Source organism: Empidonax traillii, unplaced genomic scaffold, assembly GCF_003031625.1.
Source record: "Empidonax traillii isolate 1590-97213 ecotype Southwest subspecies unplaced genomic scaffold, ASM303162v1 scaffold61:size1379657, whole genome shotgun sequence".
NCBI classification, from domain to species: domain Eukaryota; kingdom Metazoa; phylum Chordata; class Aves; order Passeriformes; family Tyrannidae; genus Empidonax; species Empidonax traillii.
The window spans coordinates 880,425-899,939 of NW_020955254.1; positions in this window are offsets into that span (position 1 = coordinate 880,425).

Below are 19,515 nucleotides of genomic sequence, written 5' to 3' on the forward strand. Positions count from 1 at the left end.
GTTTGAATTTGAGATGAGCACCTGCTAAATTGGGTTTCACTGTCATAGTTACTACAGGTTTGCACCTCTTCTTCTTCTGGGAATGAGCATACCATCTCCCACTGCCTTTTATGAATAGCTGCTTATGGGAATCTGCCTCTACGGTAGATTCCCAAAAAGTATTTGGATTCAGTGCTAAAAACTGGTAGGTTTTTTTACAATTACTAGTTATTAATGACAGTTATATTGTGTTAATCATCATTCAATAACGGTGTAACCATTCCAACACAAAATGGTAAGCCTTGGGGAAACTTCATCCAGAGATTATCTTTAAAAGACATATTAACGAGGGAGCAAGCACACTTGAGAGCATTTCTGACAGTTTTTTAAAGTATTTGGTATTGGCCTTTAAAAATCAAATTTATTAATCTAGTTGTGATAATTCATGTTTCATTCTGTGTGTTTGATCTATCTTAATTTCAGAAAATAATGGAATCTAGATTGTTGCTTTGGAAGAATGGTGGGAAAGGCAACATGACTAATGCTATTTTAAATTTGAAGGTTAGAAGCGGATAGCAGGAACAAGTTTTTATCAGCAACAAACCTATTCTGAAACAAAGAGAAAACATAATGAGGAGGACTTTTGTTTAGAGAAAGCAGGGAACACTTATTCTAACAGACTTACCTCTGTAAACCTGAGTTTCATGACACTTACCTGTACATTGGGATGAAATCATCACCTGGAAATTAGAAACAAATAGACATTATTTTTCAATTTAACATTCACACAAGTACACTTCCATCATTTTTAGTGTTACACCTTATGATTGACCAGGATGACACCATGTTTCCCTAATTTGCATTGAACACTTCATTCAGAATGACACAGAAATGGTCCTTATAGTAGTATTAAGTTGAGAGAGGCAGCTCTGTACAGCAAGGAACCCTTTTCGAAGAATTAGTAAAGAAGGTAATAAAAAAAAAGGATTCATAGTATTGCTAGCTTCCTTGCTCTACTGAGGAATATAAGATGGTAGTTCATAGTATTGGCCCTTCCTTGGCCTAGACTATTTCAAAATTTGTCAGAAAGAAAATCTACGGGGGATCATTAAGAGAGGTGAGCAAAACTAGCAGAAACATTAAGGCACTTAAAAGCTTCTATGGGAATTTTACTAGGTGAAATTACTTACATTCATCTACCTGGAAATTCCTTAGGGAATTTTATCAACATTTCTTCCTCTTTTTCCCTTCAACTGAAATCAAGATCAATTCACAAAGCCTTCCAGTACTTGACACAAAAAACAAATGTGTTGACATGATTAGCAGTGTTTAGAACACCAGTTCTCAGAAACAAGAGAGACTACAGGTTGTAACATTAGTCTGTCAAGCCATCAAGTCAGACCCTTTTTCCTACCTTTCTGAGACAGAGAGACTCTTAAATTGAATAATTGTCATTTTCCAGCTTTCAGTGAGGCCAGAAATCACTAAAGATCTCATTTAAACTTTCTGTTCTAGTTCTCAAGCAAATTTACAGCAGAGGTCAGTCCTTTTGCAAGATTTCTGGAGGGAATTCTTCATCAAAACAGATGTTTTCTTTTTTCCCATTATAGTTTAAACCATCTTCCATCAATTTTTCTTCTTATTTCACTTGTCTTATTATGACCTTCATAGGATAAAAGAACAGTACCAACCATGCCTTTTCTCCTAGTATTGCACTTCTCAGTATATTATGTAGTTAATATTGATTATAAATCACAGTGAACTCAATGAATACCTACCTACGCCTGTACCTCTCAATGGCAGACATTCTCATGGTTTTATCCAACTTTTAAATAGTACTGTTTTTTGCATTTTTTTCTGCAGAAAGATTGTAAGTTCATCATAGTTTTACTTTCACAGACATAACAAAACCAGAAATATCCCAGACAATCTATTAAAGCGCAAGATTATGAAAAGTTATTTTCTTCTCACTAAAAAGAAATCAATAAATGCACATTAACCCAATTATCCTAACAACTGAGTTTAGCAAGATAATAGCATCTGACACAGTAAATCATGCATTTTCAATCGTTTAGTTAAGGACTAAGTTACCTTAAATAATCCAAACATAATAATTTTGAAAATTAAGTTATAAATTAATTTAATGTAAAATAGATTTTAAACGTTAATGAATACATTGTTTAGCTGTTATATGAAGAACATAGAAACTGGAAAAAAATTCTGTTATGAAAAGCAAAGGTAGCGATATATAAGGGTGAGTGAAGCAAATATATTAAAAGAAGCCTATGTGTTTTAAAAAAATTTATTGTATAAGTGCAGAGCTTATAGAAGAGAACATCTGGAAGGCCTGTAGGCTGACAGTCAGTTTGAAAGGAACAAGACTGTGGCAAAGGCTGGAATATTGTCAGCTCACTCCTCTTGCCAAGAACCTGAACAAAAGTCTCTCTCAGCATGAAAGAATGGAGGATATTTGACATACATTGGTTGAGTTGGTTTTTTTGTGCAACATTGTCAGAGACTACCAAACAAAGTGTAGACTTCCACCCAGAACCAAACACTGATTATGGAGCACTGAACACCACTTAGATCATAATCTAAACTTTTACCTCATTGCTGGGCTGTGATGGATCATAGTTTCTGAACAAAGAGTTTTGATTTAACAAGACCATTTTCTGGTTTTCATTAATTTTCTGCATTGAAATCAAATCAAGCTCCCTCCCCCACCTTTTCTTTTGTCCTTACATTGACACAATGTATAGCACAAAATAATTTTCCCAGTCACATTCCAGATTTTGACTAAGGAAACACTATGCAGCTGCATAGAAAGACAAAATCACAGTAGTATGTTGTTTTATTTTTTAACTAAAAAAAAATTTGGAATAGGTTCCTGTATGTCAGCATCTGACGTTTTCTTGGGAAAAAAAAAAAAAAATGTGTGAAAGTGTGTCAGCTGAGATTTCTGCAGTGCAAAAAGACCTTAATAGTGCTTAAACTGCTAAAACTCTCCCTCCATAAATTCTCCTACTTGGTAGGAGCCACTGTTTCTCCTAGAGTGCCACAAAATGTTTTCATCACAGTATCACAACTTCCCTCTCACTCAGACATGTTGTTGGTTGGCCTAGGCACATGAGACTGCATGTTTCATTATGAGATCCAGAGCATGAGGTAAGGGTAATACAAAGCATGTGTGTGACAATCAGACAGGAACACAACTACAAAACAAGAATAAGCAGCAGCAGCTTGAGGAATGAGGCTGTTCATAATAGTTTTCATCTGAAGACCTCAAAGCACTTTGCCAAGACTAATTAATTAATTCTCACATCAGGCCTGAGAGCTTATGGGTACAGCAAATACCTTTTACAGAGGAAGATTTGTGCTCCCAGGGCCATACAACACTCTCAGGATGCCCTGAGAGCTGGCAGCTCTCAGGGACTGGGAGTGGTGAAGCTCCCTGTGGTGTGTCAGGACAGGGCCTGGAAGACAGGACCCATCCCATCAGCCCATCTAGGAGCTCAGGGGGACAGGTAGGAGGTGCAGGAGCAGTCCCAGGCACTGCACTGGATACCTCCTAGGGAATGAGGTAGCTCTTGGGGTTGGTGCTCTTCCCACCCATGGTGGGACTTGATTTCTTTATGTGTCTTCAGTCTATATGTGAAGAATGTAACAGAGGTAGGAGCTTGCCGATGGTTTGGGATAACAGTTACCCAAAGACATTTTGTAATTTGGATAACACCACTTCATTCATTCTTTCAAAACGAGGAGCAAAGGCAATGGTTATTTTTAGTGATGACAAACAAGACTATCCTATACTTTAAATTATATCCAGTTATTTTTCAAATACATGCCTTAATAGAATTTTTTCTAATATAAATTATGTCAATGTAATCCATCCCTAGGAAAAAGGCCCTTAGATTTTAAACAAATTTTCCTTCAATTCATTTATGCTATTACTTAAAAGAATCCTGTCAATATGTGCCCTAGAGAGGTTAAAATAGCTGCACTAATTTTCTTAGTTTTATTGTGAATAAGCATAAGAGAAAATCAAATGTGAAATTGTCATATAGTATATTTTTTATTTGACTCACTTTGTGGGACGCCATCATAAGGTATGCTTTGTATGTATTATTTTGTTCCTGAGCTCTCATTCCAGTCAAATAGAAGAGGCAAAACCTATGTACAGCCCTAAGAATGGCACACTCAAAGTAACACTGCCCATAGGCTGCACAACTGAGTCCCTTTCATATTTGACTCTGTCAAACTTATGAAAGCAAATAGTCCCAGACTTTTCATGTTTTCCCATGGCACAGCCCAGACAATGTCAGTCAAGGGAATGGTATGATGATGTTGATGTTAGAATGTAATAATACAATTCACCAAACCTATCCTCCTATTTCTGTCATAGGATTTACAGATGTGCCACATGAAGCAGAGGAGGTATCAGGCCAAGTGTTTTCAAAATGGATACAGCTAGTCAAGTCTGCATGGTGTATACTATCTACTACTTTTTTTTTGGATGTAGCTATGGTTGCTGTCTGTGGTGATACCTGAAGTGGATGTTGTTGTACCTGATAAGCAGAGCATATTTGCACAAGAATTTCCAATTTCACAATTGTCACAAGAAAATTTATGTAATTTTGAGTAACTGTAATACCTACAGGGCCCTATGTTACCAGTCATGTTTGTAGGTATAAGAGGCATTTTCCTTGACTGAAATTTTTGCTTTTACTCTTTATTTAACGCATTTTCAAATATAATGTGCTCACAGCTTCAAAGATGACACAGTGTGTCAAAAGGCAGGGCAAGCATATGGTTCAAGGCATAACTACTGTAAACTACATTTACAGACTCCTAATAGACCTCCCAAGGGTTGAACTGGCTATTGGTGTTCTTAGGGCATCTCAGGCCATAGCAAGTTTACACCAGCTCAGAACTGAATGCAAGAGTCAATCTATCAAGAGCTTGCACTGACCTTGTTAAGCACAGGAAAGATCCAGCAAAACCACAAAGAAGAGTGATGCAGATGGTGGGTTTGGGTTGGGTAAGGAGATACTGTCAGAGAGAATTGCATGAGTATATACCTTGCACAGTTGAAAAAAGGTTGAGATGAGACTTGGTGATTTTGATGAGGCTTGGTGATTTTGATGAGTAAAAACTAGATTTCTGTATTGGGCATAACTGGCAAGGTTTGAGTAGGTAGCAGGGATGACGTTGGTGCCAGTCACAGTGAGCTCCAGATGGCTCACCATTGGATGGAAGAAGCCTGTCAGATGCCGAAACTTTAACTCACATAAGGATCATGTGACACATCTACTTAGACATATTTGGGTGAAAGTAGTAGCTGTTACAGGAGATCCAGGAAGAGACATGGGAGGAAACACAAAAGGGAAAACGAGACAAGGCAGGTGAGGACGTATGTGAGGACACACAGAAAGAAGATGTGAGTGTGAACATGGGAGGACATAAAAAAAGGGTTGTTTAAAGGGAAATGTGAAGAGTTGGATATGAAGAAACAAAATTGAAGAGTCATGTGGAAGGGGACATTGTGGGCAACAATCCTGGAAACACACTCTTGGGATGAGGTGCTTTGTGATAGAGTATGGCCCTCTGAGGGGAGTGTAGGTCAGGGAGGACCCATACTGGGACAGGGACATCCCTGAGTGGACTGTAGCCTATGGAAGAGCCCACGTTGAGACTTCTTTGCTCACAACAAAGGTGTTCTGTGTGATATATTCCATTCTGCCAAGATTAGAAATAAGCAATAATGAGAAATAATTCTAAAAAGATTAGCAATAAAGAGTCTTCACTGTGGCAACATAAAATATCTTCTTTCTTCATGGGGATACCTGACAGTGATCAAGGGGTAAATCTTATCTGTTCTGCAATAAAGTACATTCTCTGAGTGGAAAACTCAAGTGTTTGGGATTTTAAAATGAAAAATATTATTTGGCTGATGACTTGTTTTTAGAATATTTGTTAAGTGGTCGAGATAATTGAAAGAAACTCCTGAGAGCCCAGCTCAGCAAACCCTTACTGCTTATGGTTTTGGTGATGTTTTGTAGAATGCTAAATTTTTCTTTCTTTGTTTTGAAATGGAGAATGCTTCATTGCTCTTAAGTGTGTCAATATATTATTGTGCCGATAAAAAAAAAAAAAAAAGAGACCTTTTGGGTTGGAAATATTTTCAAATATACAATAATACATAGTTGTTCTTCTCCAAAAAGGAGGCATTTGAAAAAATGTTGAAAAGTATTAAAGAAGAAGTGGAAGAAGTTACAGATTTGTTTTACAAATGAGATTTTCAGTTAATAAATATGCTTTTCTCATGTTAATAATTTTGTAATTTCTTTCCCAGATTGAGCAAACCAAGATAAAATTCTCTTAGTGAATTTTTTTAATGATTGGATTTTTGATAAATGAATCAAGCTGTAGAATTACATTTACTATAGACTCACTCTGGGTTTTTTCCTTAAGAAACTTGATTATCTAGTGCTTCTATCTAGAAATTAAAACAAAAGGAAATAACGACTGTGGAACAGTTGTTCCACTGTTATGCAGATGTTAAGATTAAGAATAATTTTTAGATGCTTGGTTTTTGGAAGGCTACTGCACATTTGGAGCATTGCAGAGATACAATCTCTGCCTAGAGGAACCATTCGTTTGAATGACACTTATGTTTAACTTCCTAGATAGATGCCAGTAGCGTCTCCTACAGTTTATTATCATTATGTGTATAGAACTGATCTGAAATTTATTAAGGATTAACATATTCAAAAATGCACAGAGATATATTTAGCTGAAAATTGTTGACTGTAAGCTTTGTATGATGTAAAGACTGACAATTCCACTGACAAGGAATTGTTCAGACTTGTGTTGAGTTTTGGACTCCTCACTACAAGAAGGCCACTGAGGTGCTGGAACATGTTCAGAGAAAGGGCAAAGAAGCTGGTGAAAGAGCTGGAGCACAATGTCAAGCCTGGAGAAAAGAAGGCTGAGGGGGGACCTTATTGTTCTCTGCAACTACCTGAAAGGAGGTTGTAGCCAGGTGGGAGTCGGTGTCTTCTCCCAAGTAAGAATCAATAGGACAAGAGAAAATGGCCTCAACTTGCAGTGGGGAAGGTTTAGGATGGCTACTAGGAAAGATTTCTTCTCCAAATGAGTTGTCAAGCACTGGAAGAGGCTGTCCAGGGAAGCGGTTGAGTCACAATCCCTGGAGGTACTTAAAAGACATATAGGTATGGCATTGAGGGACATGGTTTAGTCATGGACTTGGAAGTGCTGGGTTAATGGCTGGACTGGATGATCTTAAAGGGTATTTCAACTCATATGATTCTATGTAAGTGTAAATATATTTATGTATTGTGTAGCCCCAATAAGAGAAGCAATTATTAAGAATGAAGTACATATTTTTAATTAAAATTTCTTATGTTTCATATCAAAGAAGAAATAAAATATTGTAAAATAAAGACTTAGGTTACGTATTTTTTTTTCTGAAGAGAGAAAGCTATTTCTTAATCTATTAGTTCCATCAGTAACCATCTAAATTTAAAATTTTTTTCATGCTTTAAGTTTTTCTTACTTCCTGACTTGCTTTCCTTTTGATTTATCTTTCTCCTTAGTACGTGACAGATTTGTGGCATCAAACACTAGGCATCTTTAACACTACAATACAGTTTTCTGTGTTTGCTGGAGAGTTAGCACTGGACAGAACATGGACTTTATTTCTCTGGTTGGTGAAATTACCCAGGAAAATGAGCATTTCACTATAAAACTTCCCAGGAATAGATAAACAACAAATTCTTACTCCTTTTAACTCTTCTCATGAGTAATTAAAAAATGCTAGGATTCCATCTTCAGAGGTATCAAATATGTGCAGCTTCATTAGTCTTGTCAGGAAAAATGAAATATTGTGCAAAGCAACTTTTAAAATAAATAGATCTGATTAGCATTTGGGCTTTTTTCTGAAAACTGCTTATTAATCGTGATACAGATTGCTTATTAATTTTGCTTCTCTAGATGAGTCAGACCTTGGGAAATGTAATTGTGGTGCACAGGCTGTGTTCTGAACATATGAAAGTTTAAATCTTTCTTTCACAGAGTCCCTTAGAAAAAATTATTCCTATTTGGAGCTGCCATTCATACACAGCATTTGCAAACAAAGTCTAAACAAAGCCCTACATGTTTTCCAACTAATATACTACAAGTGTGGCAGCCACAGCATATCTATTAAAACTCTTCAGAGTACTTATTAAGTTTTTCTGAAAATATTATGAGAGGGATTTAGTACTAAAAGATGTCTATAGGCCTCCTTGAAGTCTATAGTTTACAAGGGCAGTGGAATTCTGACCATAGTCTGTGGGCTGTAGACAGTGACATTAAAAGACTTATTACTTCTCTCAAAGGACCACTGTGGAAGTGTAATCACTGTCTAATATTTGCAAAACACTTTGAGATCCTCACATAAAAAGAACATAGCTGTTCAAAGTAATTTTTTTTTCCACTAGGGAATGTTTGTGACTTTGGTTTCAGTGTCCACATATATTAGGCTTTTGTATGTTTCCAGAACTCAATTAGATCCCAGTATATATTTCCTGAGAAAATCTTTTAAATGAATAGAAAAGTAAAATAAATGTGATCACCTGTATATAAACCAGGCCTTTCTATCCTTGGTGATGATAGTGAACTGTAACTGGCGTTATAAGCACTAATAGAGAAAAAAAGCTGAAGTACAAATTGTCAAGCAATCTTTAGAAACTAATTAAGTAAAGTTTGTCAAAATAAAAGAGGCCCTAACCTACAGGGAGTGCTAATAGCTTTATTTCAAAGACAAAGTTACAGCTCTGTGTAGGGCCTCTACAGCCCATCTAGTTCTTGTTGAAATAACCTACTTATAAAATGCCAAGATTGTTTTGTTTCTCTTTTTAGTTTTGTTTCACTAATATTTTATTTTACTTAAAATTTTGCTTGGCTAACATGACAATGTGTGTATGTGTGTGTTTAATTTCTCCAGCACTGTAGATATAAACTTTCTCCTAGCTAATATCACAAAATGTAACAAGGAGTTAAGTTGGAGTCGCAAAGTCTGCAGTTCGTAACTTGACATCCTGTCTTTGCAGAGTCCACTCTGCAGCTGACACAAAGCTCTATTTAATGTGCTGCCAATCACTTCTAGTCAAGTATAGTACCGTAAATCCTCTAGTAGTCTTTCAAAATGATTTTGTTTATATCTTTTTCCATTTAATCTGGTTTTCTCTCACCGTACAGTGATGTGTAAATCCAAGCAAAATTGCCAGTATTGGCTCCAGGAAAAAAGTTTTCCTTTAAATTACTTTCATCCTCTTTGATAGACTTTCAGGAAGTAACCAGTTTGCTAAGGTATAAGAGAGAGGCTATGAAACCTCTATATAAGCTTCAAATAATCAGAAAGGTACTGTTAAATATATATATTACTAGTGCAGATTTGAAGGACAGAAGTTTACAAGTAGTTACAAAACAGTTTAGCTGTGGTTAATAGCAGAGTAACTCAGTTGTACTTGATTATTCATCCGAAACCTTAGGTGAACCTTTCCTTAGCCCTTCTCAGTTGTCCCTTATTCAGTCAGCTTTGCACCCACATGGGCCCTTCGCTTGATTCAGTCTTTAAATCCAGCTTTCCTATTTGTTCTTCCACCATTTTGCAACCCAGTCATGTCATCTTTGACATTACCTTTTTCTCAGCTTCTCCTCTTCAACCATTCTCCATTCTATGCCTTCTTACAATCTCTCTCTCTCAGCTTCCTTCTCTCTGGTTTTTTTTGTGTTTGTTTGTTTGTTTTTTTGTTTGTTTTTTAATAATTATATGAACAAGGTTTTTCTACACTTTATGCTTCTTCTTTCTTCAGGTCTCTCCCGACATCACCAGCTTCAGTGGCTACATGCTAAGCTCTAGCTCTCAGCAAGAAGCAAATGTCTGCACTTATCACAGCTGTGCTGACTTCCTTGCTTTTGTACTTGATCTTCTGCTCCTCAGATCTGTATTCATCCTAGCTGAACAAGTCTTATCCAGGTTAACAGGACCTTATATGGACAAACCGAGCAGCCATGGTGCCATTCTTCAAACTCTTTTATTCTTTCTGCTTCTGCTTTTTCTTTCCCAGAGTATACTGTCTTATCTCCTTTCTCTCTCCCACTGGTTTCAATACACTCACTTTAATCTCCTCCCTCTTTCCTGATGGCCTTTTACAGCAGAGAACCACACAGTGAATTACTGTTCAGCAACACCAGTAGTGTTCAGCAAAATGGTTCAGTTTTTCCTATCGTAGGAAAAAGTCTGCTTGACTCTGCTTTATTCTACAAACTTTGACCTTCTTTTTCACATGTGCTTACTGAGAATATTTTCAATTCCTGGTCAGTATTAATTTCTAATCATAATCTATGCTTTCCAAACCCACTCTGTATGTTTAATCCAATGGAAATTACTGAAATCTAATTCCCTAAATGCCTTCTCAGACTAAAAACTCTTAAAAGTACATATTCACTGAGTTATTGCCTTATCTTGACAGAGCTAGCTTATTTTCTTCTTCTTACAGTCAGGACCTCTCTTGGTTTCTTGTTTACTGTGGTTTTCATATTTCCATTCTGATTGGTCTTCCACTTTTTGACTGAATAGTCTTTATCAGCTCCTAGATCAGATTTCTAGGTGTGCCACAAAAAACAATTCCTATTTCCTTTTATTGTAGCGCTAATGGTGGCTGGGTCAAGGACTGATCCCTCTCTGTTGAACTTTGCATCTCCTCAACCCACAAGTGTGACTTTCTGTGGGTTGTAGTCCAATAAGGAGGGATAATGATGCAGAAGCATCAGACATGGGAGCTAATCTGCATGCTAGCCTTACTTATACCACTGTTCTCACTTGCAGGCTCTTAATCAAGAGCAAGTATGCAACCTGTTTTGAAAGCAAAACCTGATTTGTTTCCTTTTGAGCAAAGAAAATGCTGGGATAGCTCTCAGGAATCCTCATCAATTACTATTTGCCAGCTCCAGGTCAATCTGCCCAGGGATAAAATTATAAAATTTTTCTTCCTTCTACAGTCATCCTCAAAATTTTTCACAAAACTTTTTTTTCTTTCACTGCAGTGGGAAAGACTTGTGCCTATACTGTGGGAGAAGTGCACTCACACCCTAAGAGATGCATACTGCAGTCAGAGCTGGATTGTACAATGAGACAAAACCCCAAGAAGCCTTCTGGAAACCCTCACAAACACAGAGAAGACCTGTTCCCCATAGATGCCCCTTCATCTATATATCCAAGAATTCTTAAAAAAAAATTTAGTTAGAAATGGTGGAACACAAGAATCAATACACACAAAGGCTCATATGTAGGACCAGGATTGCAAAGCATGCAGTGAAATTCCTCCATCCTTTATAGTGGACACAAGCAGTGTCACCATGATGGCCATGATTTGCGTCTCTACTGGTATCTTCAATTTGACTGTGCCTCTAGATAGATATTGTTGTGAAAAACGTCTGTTTATCTGATTCTCTGTTTCCCAAGCCTTCATAATTCTCTAGCCCTTTCTGTCAGTTGAATATTGCATACATGCACTGCTGCAAAAGTTTTTTTAATGGTTCTGAGAAATGTCATCAGATGATATCCACCCAGAGTGCACCTGTGAACATTTTAGTACTTCCATCATACTACAAATGTTAATTTGATTATATTTAATATTTGATAAATTTTTTAATTTTCCAACTGTAGACTATCACTTCTACATTTGTAATTTTCTTTGAATTTAACAACTGTATTCAATTGGACAAGTCTTAACCAACCACTTTTCAAATTAAAAAAATGTTCATGCTCTTTCCTATGCTACTTTTCATAATCTTCTTCAAGCAATTCAATATCCCCCCATTCTAAACAAGAATCAGTATATTTAGATTTCTCATAAAGCTATATTTTATCAGAATGCCTATGAAGAACTTAGCAATGCATCTATGTTGCCTCATTATTTTCTTATGAAACATCATCTGTGTGTTTCTACCCATTCTCTCATATTGTAATGGGTCCATAAATTCCCTGGGACCTGAACTGTCTTCATGGTTTGTGTTTTTAAATGCTGACCATTGGAATGTGGGCAATGTCTAACACACAGATATAGCAATAATGATGGCAATAGAAAAAGCATTTAAAATGTCACATCTGACCTGATGGTTTCAGAATTGGTTCTAGATTGTGCCAATTTTGCTGTGGATGTACAAGAATTGAATTAGAGTTGCTGAACACACATATAAACAGAAATAGTATTTTTGCAGCTTGAATCTGTACCTTAGATGTTTCTGTTATAAGTCACAATGTGATGAGTGTATTTTTGTCCACGAGGCAAAGACTGGTGAGATTCCTCAGCAATGACTAGAATTGGTGCTGCAGTGATAAACTCATGACTGGCAGTGAAAACGTCAGAAAATCTTCTATTTTCAGGTGGTTTCATAACATACAGTTAGTAATCTGTAATGAAAGGCTCCAGTCTTTAGATTTGTCATTGAAATTTTCCCACTAATATCAAAATTTGTAGTTGGGACCTGTGGTTTTTTGTTTCTGATACTGATTCTACCCGTGTTTTAACTCTGGTTTTAGGAGTACCTCATCAGATCATCTTTACTGTGAGATAGCAATTCCAGAATGCTATTAGTCTGGTTTCCAGAAAAGAAAAAAAAAAAATTAAAGAACACTAAAGTTCATAAACTGCAAGAAAATGAATTCAGGAAGGACATTGTATTGGATTTTAATTATCAATTCATCCACATCTACAGCTAAGAGTTACAGAACATTTCTGCTAGTAAATAATTTTGGTTGCAAATACAGCAATTTTGGACAGCAAGAGCAACTGCAGTTACAAGGAAGAGACATGATTCTGATCACTTTTTAACTGAAATAGATGGTTTCCGAGGTAGACTAATCTAGTCAGGTTTAGAGGTCAGCAATCTCAAGGGTTGAGGTAATTGTTTTCCAGGTGGTAGAGAAATGCCAGCCAGTGTCTAGTCAGATGTGGTATCTAGTAGTAGTAATAATTCTATTAGCTCTTCCTTTCCTCTTCTCTTCCTTTTCTTTGCCCTAAATATAATTATAATTGTTCAGTAGCAATTATGAACAAGGTTCATGGATGAGTCATTAGTAAGTTAATTTTTTGTTCCTTACAAACTTAGTAGTTTTGAACCATCACATTTTTTTAAAAGGGACAGAGTCTCTGTGTTCCAGTGAGATATGGAGTAATTGCTTATAGCACAGTCCCATATACTGAACTTCAAGTTATGACATTTTTCTACTTAGAGAGATTTTCTTGACACTCTTTTGGACTGAGAAAGAGAGAGAGGGATGCCATACCAAACTCATCACAGTAAAACATCATTTTGGAGTTTCTCATAGATTCCATATAAAGTTGCTTAGAAAATTGCTATTTCTGTGAATGCACCCTTTGTTCTCTTCATTAGCATTCTTCAAAATAACTCTTCCCAAGATGATATATTGTGGGGAGCTGTCCTGTTTTGGTGGGTTTTGTTGTTATTTGATTTCAAGCCTTTTGTATTTTTCAGTATACGATGTGTTCAAAATTATTTTCATTTAACAGTGTATAATTGCAATATGATAAAGAAAAGTATAGAATGTATATAAAAGCATATACCTTTTTAATTAGATATCACTTAAAGCTTTTTCAAATAAAGGGAAGCATACTATTATCAATTGCATATTCTATAGAACTTATTTACTCTTTTATAAAGAATTAGTGAATCAGTTTTACGTGCTTCAGAAATATACAGTAGGAAAAGGATCTCAAAATGAGCACATTTTTAACTGTTTAAAATAAAAGACTTTGCTTGTCCAGCTCTTCATGTGAACCTAAATTAGCATTCTGTGTTCATCTTGAGCTTGGATAGATTTGAAGCCTTTCATGTCTAAAACCGCATGATCAAGGGCAAAATCTTTTGCTAGCACTGGAATCTGGAGGGGGAAACAAGACACGCACACATGGCTTTATCACTGTGTGTTTTACTGCAGAGACCATGAAAAAAAATCTCCATTGTGTTTTATTTAATTAAAGCACACTGCCCCCTTTTGAATTTCTTTTTAAGAAAAAATAAATCCTTGCTCATTAAAGATGTAGAGACCTACGATATATAGTCTCTTGCCACAATGCTAGCTCTAACTATACTTTAAACAGCTTACAAATGACAGATCCTATATAAAATAATTTGATAGTCCCATAATTAATTCAATTGCAGGAACCTTGCCTGGGTAAGAATCATGTTTGAAAATCGTCCCTCATGAAATATTATCTCCTGATTAGCTGGGATTTTCACAAGCAGGCAATGTTTATGGGAATGACAATGCAAGACAAATGCATCATTCTTCTAGTTTCATCTACTGTTTCACATTTTTGAAATTATTGACTGACATTTTGTACAAAGATAGAAAATTATCTACTGGATGTATTAAATACATCCATTGCAATTGACTGTCTATCAGAAATTGCAAATAAATTTGGCCTGACGTTAAACACATTTGGTCACAAGCACTTTTTAAGTGAAATTTGAACTTGTAAATCACAGTGTCCCTGTCTATTTCAGGTGAAACAGGAAAACCAAGATAGTAGCAAGAAAGGCTAATGTAGTGGAGAAGTGGAGAGAGGGAAAATACCACGGAGAGAACAAAGGTTACAGTGAACAAGGAGACTGCAAACTCAGTATTTGTATTATATACATTGTCAAAAACAGCTTTTAAAGTCTATATGTGAGTAGTTCTGTACAAATTAGATCTGAAAGAAATTAGGTCTTTACAAGGATCTGAGTGTTTTAAGACAAATCTAAAGACCCCACCCAACACTTCAATAGTGTCAACATCCACAGTCCCTTTTCCTCTAACACACCCTTCAACTATAGAAATGCCTCTCTAAGTGTGCTTCATTAATCTGCTGAACTTCACAACACCCATGAACTTCACAGGGGCCATTTTTTATGATAACTATTTCATAGTTCTGATCTGGTCACTTCACCTTCTGACCTCCATATTTCAGGAAGGTCTATGGAGAGGACATCTGTGTTCCTGCATGGAGTTCCATTGACTTCAGTGAAGATTGAAACAAGCTCAATGTCTCCGTGGGTCTAGTTGCAGGTGCACTGTAAGTAGGAACAAATTCTAAAAACAGGGTGGTTGTAGACTTGTGCTCTAGAACCTGCTGATTGAAAAATTTCCTCCCTCCCTTCCTTAGTACAGGAGACATACAACTATCTTATATTCTGATAAGGAATGTAGTTAGAAAAAAAACAACAACAAAAAAAACATTGAACAATCAAGCAAACCAAACTAAATTAGATAATCTGACAGTGGTATTTTGAGAGACTGTGATACTGCAAGACAGCATTGATGGAAAAGTGTTTTCCACAGGGATGTCTAAGTGAAGTCTAACAAGGAGAAAAAGCATGGATAAACACCGGTCATTCTTTAGCTCTGAGTGTCATTAAGACTTGAAATGTTTGCAGTGTTTAATTCTGTAAAGCACTGGCTAGAAAAAGGACAACATAGAGGCTGGAAATTGAAATATTTGAGAAGCTGTGAGCTTAGGTGCAAACCTCACAACGAGGCTAATATCCTTCATAAATCTCTCTTCCTCTAAACAGAAAGAAACTGGCAGATGTTTAGGAGTACTCTAACACAGGATGGGATTCACCTGCACTCCTCTGTTCATTACTTTCAGTTCAGCTCTTAGAGGTGTGTGGCTCTACATATATAATTGTAACAGTGAAATACAGATGAGCATACAGAGTTTAGGTCTGAGAAATTATTATGCTTGTTTGGCCAGTTCCTTGGTAGCTACTCTGAGAGAGGGTAGACAATTTTGTGGATTACAGCCATGTTTCTACCTGGTTAAACAGGCCAGATTTCTTATCGCACGGTTTGAGCATCTTTTCTTTTAGTTTATCTGCCAAGATGCTAGTGGTAAACCACCTCTGAATGAAGGCTATATTAGATCAAGACTGACACTTCTATATTTTTGTCTTTGGAGTCTTGCCCTCATTTCTCACATTTGATACATATACATGTTTTTTTGGCTCACTGCATCCGTGCCCATCTGTTGCAGTGGCATCGTGCCCAGCATTCACAAGTTGCTCAGATTGTTCAGTATGATATAGCCTGTGATAATTCTAGAGGAACAGTCTTTCAAACACTGGAATTCCTTCCCCTGGAAAGCAAACTGAAGAATCAGTATTGCACAGCTCATTACAACAGGCTGCACTCTTCAGCTTTAATGTGCCACAAACCCAACTGAAGACAGAAGAAAAGGAGATGCAGGCTTCTTGGGGAGTGATAGTGAAAGGAAAGGCCCTTTACTTGGAAAAGAGATCCTGCAATCCTCATGAAGTCTTTATTTTCCTATAACAAGATACGCATTTTTGCAGAGCTCATTTGTGATCCACATGTGTATGAGTTACAACTGTCACACCTCAGCATTGCCCTTCACTACAAAGGTAACTTCCAGCACAAGCTCCACTGCTGGCTTTAGAGGTTGTGATATTTGGAGTTCCACTTGGTCAGCAACAATACATTTTATTTAAGAAAATAATGATTTTTAGTATGTGATTCATGTTTCAAGACAGTGCTTCAAGTAAATCCTGCCCTTTTAATTTATGAAACCTATGAAATGGGTCTAGATATCTGTAGCAATTATGTGTTGACATGAAAAAATGGGAAATAAACTTTTGAGAGTGCCTACAGAGTAAAGGAAGACAGAAATAAATCAATCAAAAAAAAAATGTGAGGGAAAATGACGTGTAAAACACAATACTTGTGCAGGGTTGTAAATGGGACAGATTTTTTTTTCTTGCAAAAGCGAATGTAATACAATCATGCAGAAGGCTCCTTGCTTATGTAATTAAGAAAGGTGGAACATGAAAGTTTCAAAAATTTGCAGGACCAAGACATAGATTTTCCAGTTCTCTGCCTAAAACACAGGAGACTATTATAACTATTATAACTACGTAAGTGATTTAAGCTTTCAGTGACTGAATTGATAAAATAATATTATTCAAATATGTCATCGACTAATGTTATTTTTTTTTATCTGATAAATAACTGTCTGAGGGTTTTTAATAATACTAACATGAATTAGATAACAGGATAGGAGAAGTACAGCCTTCCAAAGAATTAGCAAGGGAGGACAGTATTAGAATTTAAAAAACCCAATAATTTTTCTTCACCAAAACCACCTCCTTGAGAACAATCCTTGTAATTTGAAAATAGATAGACTTACACATCATGCTGAGGCTCATAAAATCAACTACAAAGTACTATGTTCAACGTAAAGGAAAGCCCTAGTGTACGGAGTGATCAGACACGGCAATTCAGTAGACTTGACTTTGAGAAGAGACCATGATACTGAACTCTAACAGACATGTAAAGTGTAATGGAATGAAAAAGATCTCTTTCTCATTCTAGAAGCAATGTAGGAATAAAATAATTGCAGGTGATGATAAAGCTCTTTGAATCTGAAAGATTGTTCTCTTTTTCTTTCATTCTTAGAGTGCATTTTCATTTTCAGAGCCAATGTTCACAATTTAGTCATATTTGTTCAATAAAAGGAAGGTGATCTTTACATAAGTATACTTTTTAGCTTGTTTTTTCTTGTTGAACAATTTCTTCTGTGTCTATAGTCATTTTACCTCTAACAAATGACACTGGTTTGTGTTTTGTTGTTGCTGCTTATGGTGAGAAGACTAGGACAGCCAAAAAGATCTGATAGTAAGAGGGTAATAGGTGAAAGATTTTAAATAATTCATTCTTATCAAATGGCATAAAAAAATTTGGTTTTACCCAGTATGCTAGAAAATCCTGAGAGACAGGAAGCAACTAATGGAATCCTCTTATGATTACAGATGAATAAATAAGTTTATTTCACAAACAGTGCTTTGAGTAGTGCCCATTAACCCCAGGCAGGATTTGGCATCATAATGAAAGATTTTATGCAAAGTAGTCAAAATTATCAAATTTTTGTCCTCTTCATCAAAATTAAATTCCAATTTAATGCTTCATTATCATTTGTAATTCTAGATTTGCTACTACATATTTCATGATCCCTGAAAACAAACAGAAAAAAGGAACAAGTTGGGATTTTAAGAGTGGTATTTGTATTTTCGATAAGGACAATTCTCATGCACTCCTATAACTAAATACGTGTTTGACTGACTTTTAAATATTGGTGTATCTCTTGAAAGAATATAAGCAAAAGGATACTGAGACATATTCTGTCACTGGACAGTGCTCAACTCTGGACAACATACTTTTTTTCTCTTATAATTCTTTATTTTATGCTTTGTAATTTTCTTTTCGAAAAACACCCAGCAATATTTAAAGTAATATATTTTAAACATTCTCAGCAAAGTTCTTTTTGTTGGTAAGAACTGCATCTTTGTTATGGGAATTTATCTTTACCAATGTTGTATGTTCTAGGTAGAGGACTTCTTCAGAGTATTCAAATCCAAAGCTGCTGCACTGGCTTCAAAGCCTTAGACTGAAAATTGAAAATAAAAAAAAATGAGTAGGTACAGGGAGAGGGAGAAGGAGAAAAGGTTCTGTAATGAACTGCTTATGACAAACGAAATTACTATTTAAAAATATTTTATTATGCTGATTCAAATTATTAACGGCTCACTCAAAAAATATTTCAGTACATTTATGCCTTTGACCTTCACTGGTCATACCAAACAGTTTGCAGAAGCCAGATCTCAAGCTACTCTTCTATGTCTGTTGTGATGACTCATCTATTCAGAACACAGCATGAAAAAAATAAGCCACATTAACATACCTTGTTGATGCGGAGATCCACGAAGTCCTCAGAATAACTTCTGTTTCCTCTGACTTCTGAGAATGCCTACCAGCTCAGCTGGTGTAAGTCATTGTAGCTGCTAAATACTACTTTTAACAGTCTATATTAGGGAAAGTGGAAGACAAGCACTACTTTTTTGAGAAAATTATTCATTCTGAATGCCAGCATACTGAAGGTTTCAGAAATTCTGTGACCCAGAGACATCAAGCACTCATTACAGGATAAAACTTCTGATCAAGGGGCAGATACCACAGACTCATACACATGCTCAACTTTACATACTCAAATAGTTCTTAAAAAGTGGTTGGTCCAGGTGTGTTTGGATAAGACTGAAAAATGCAGTATAGACTATGTCTCTGGAGACAGTTCATCCATAGGTGAAACCCTGAACTACCAAACTTCTTAAAGACCTTGATTTCTTATGTTGATGCTCCTGGAATTTATGAAAGATATTGCTAATTCCTCCAGAAAAAAACAAAACAAAACAAAACAAAACAAAACAAAACAAAAAAAACCAAAACAAAAAAAAAACGAACCACAACATCCCCCCACCCCACTCCTCCACCCCAAACGACAGAGAAACAAACAAAAAAAATAACAAAAACCTAAATAGAAATAGTTAAAAATACATATTCAAAGATTCATTGTTAAGATCAGCATTAGTTCCAGTCTCATATATTGTTTC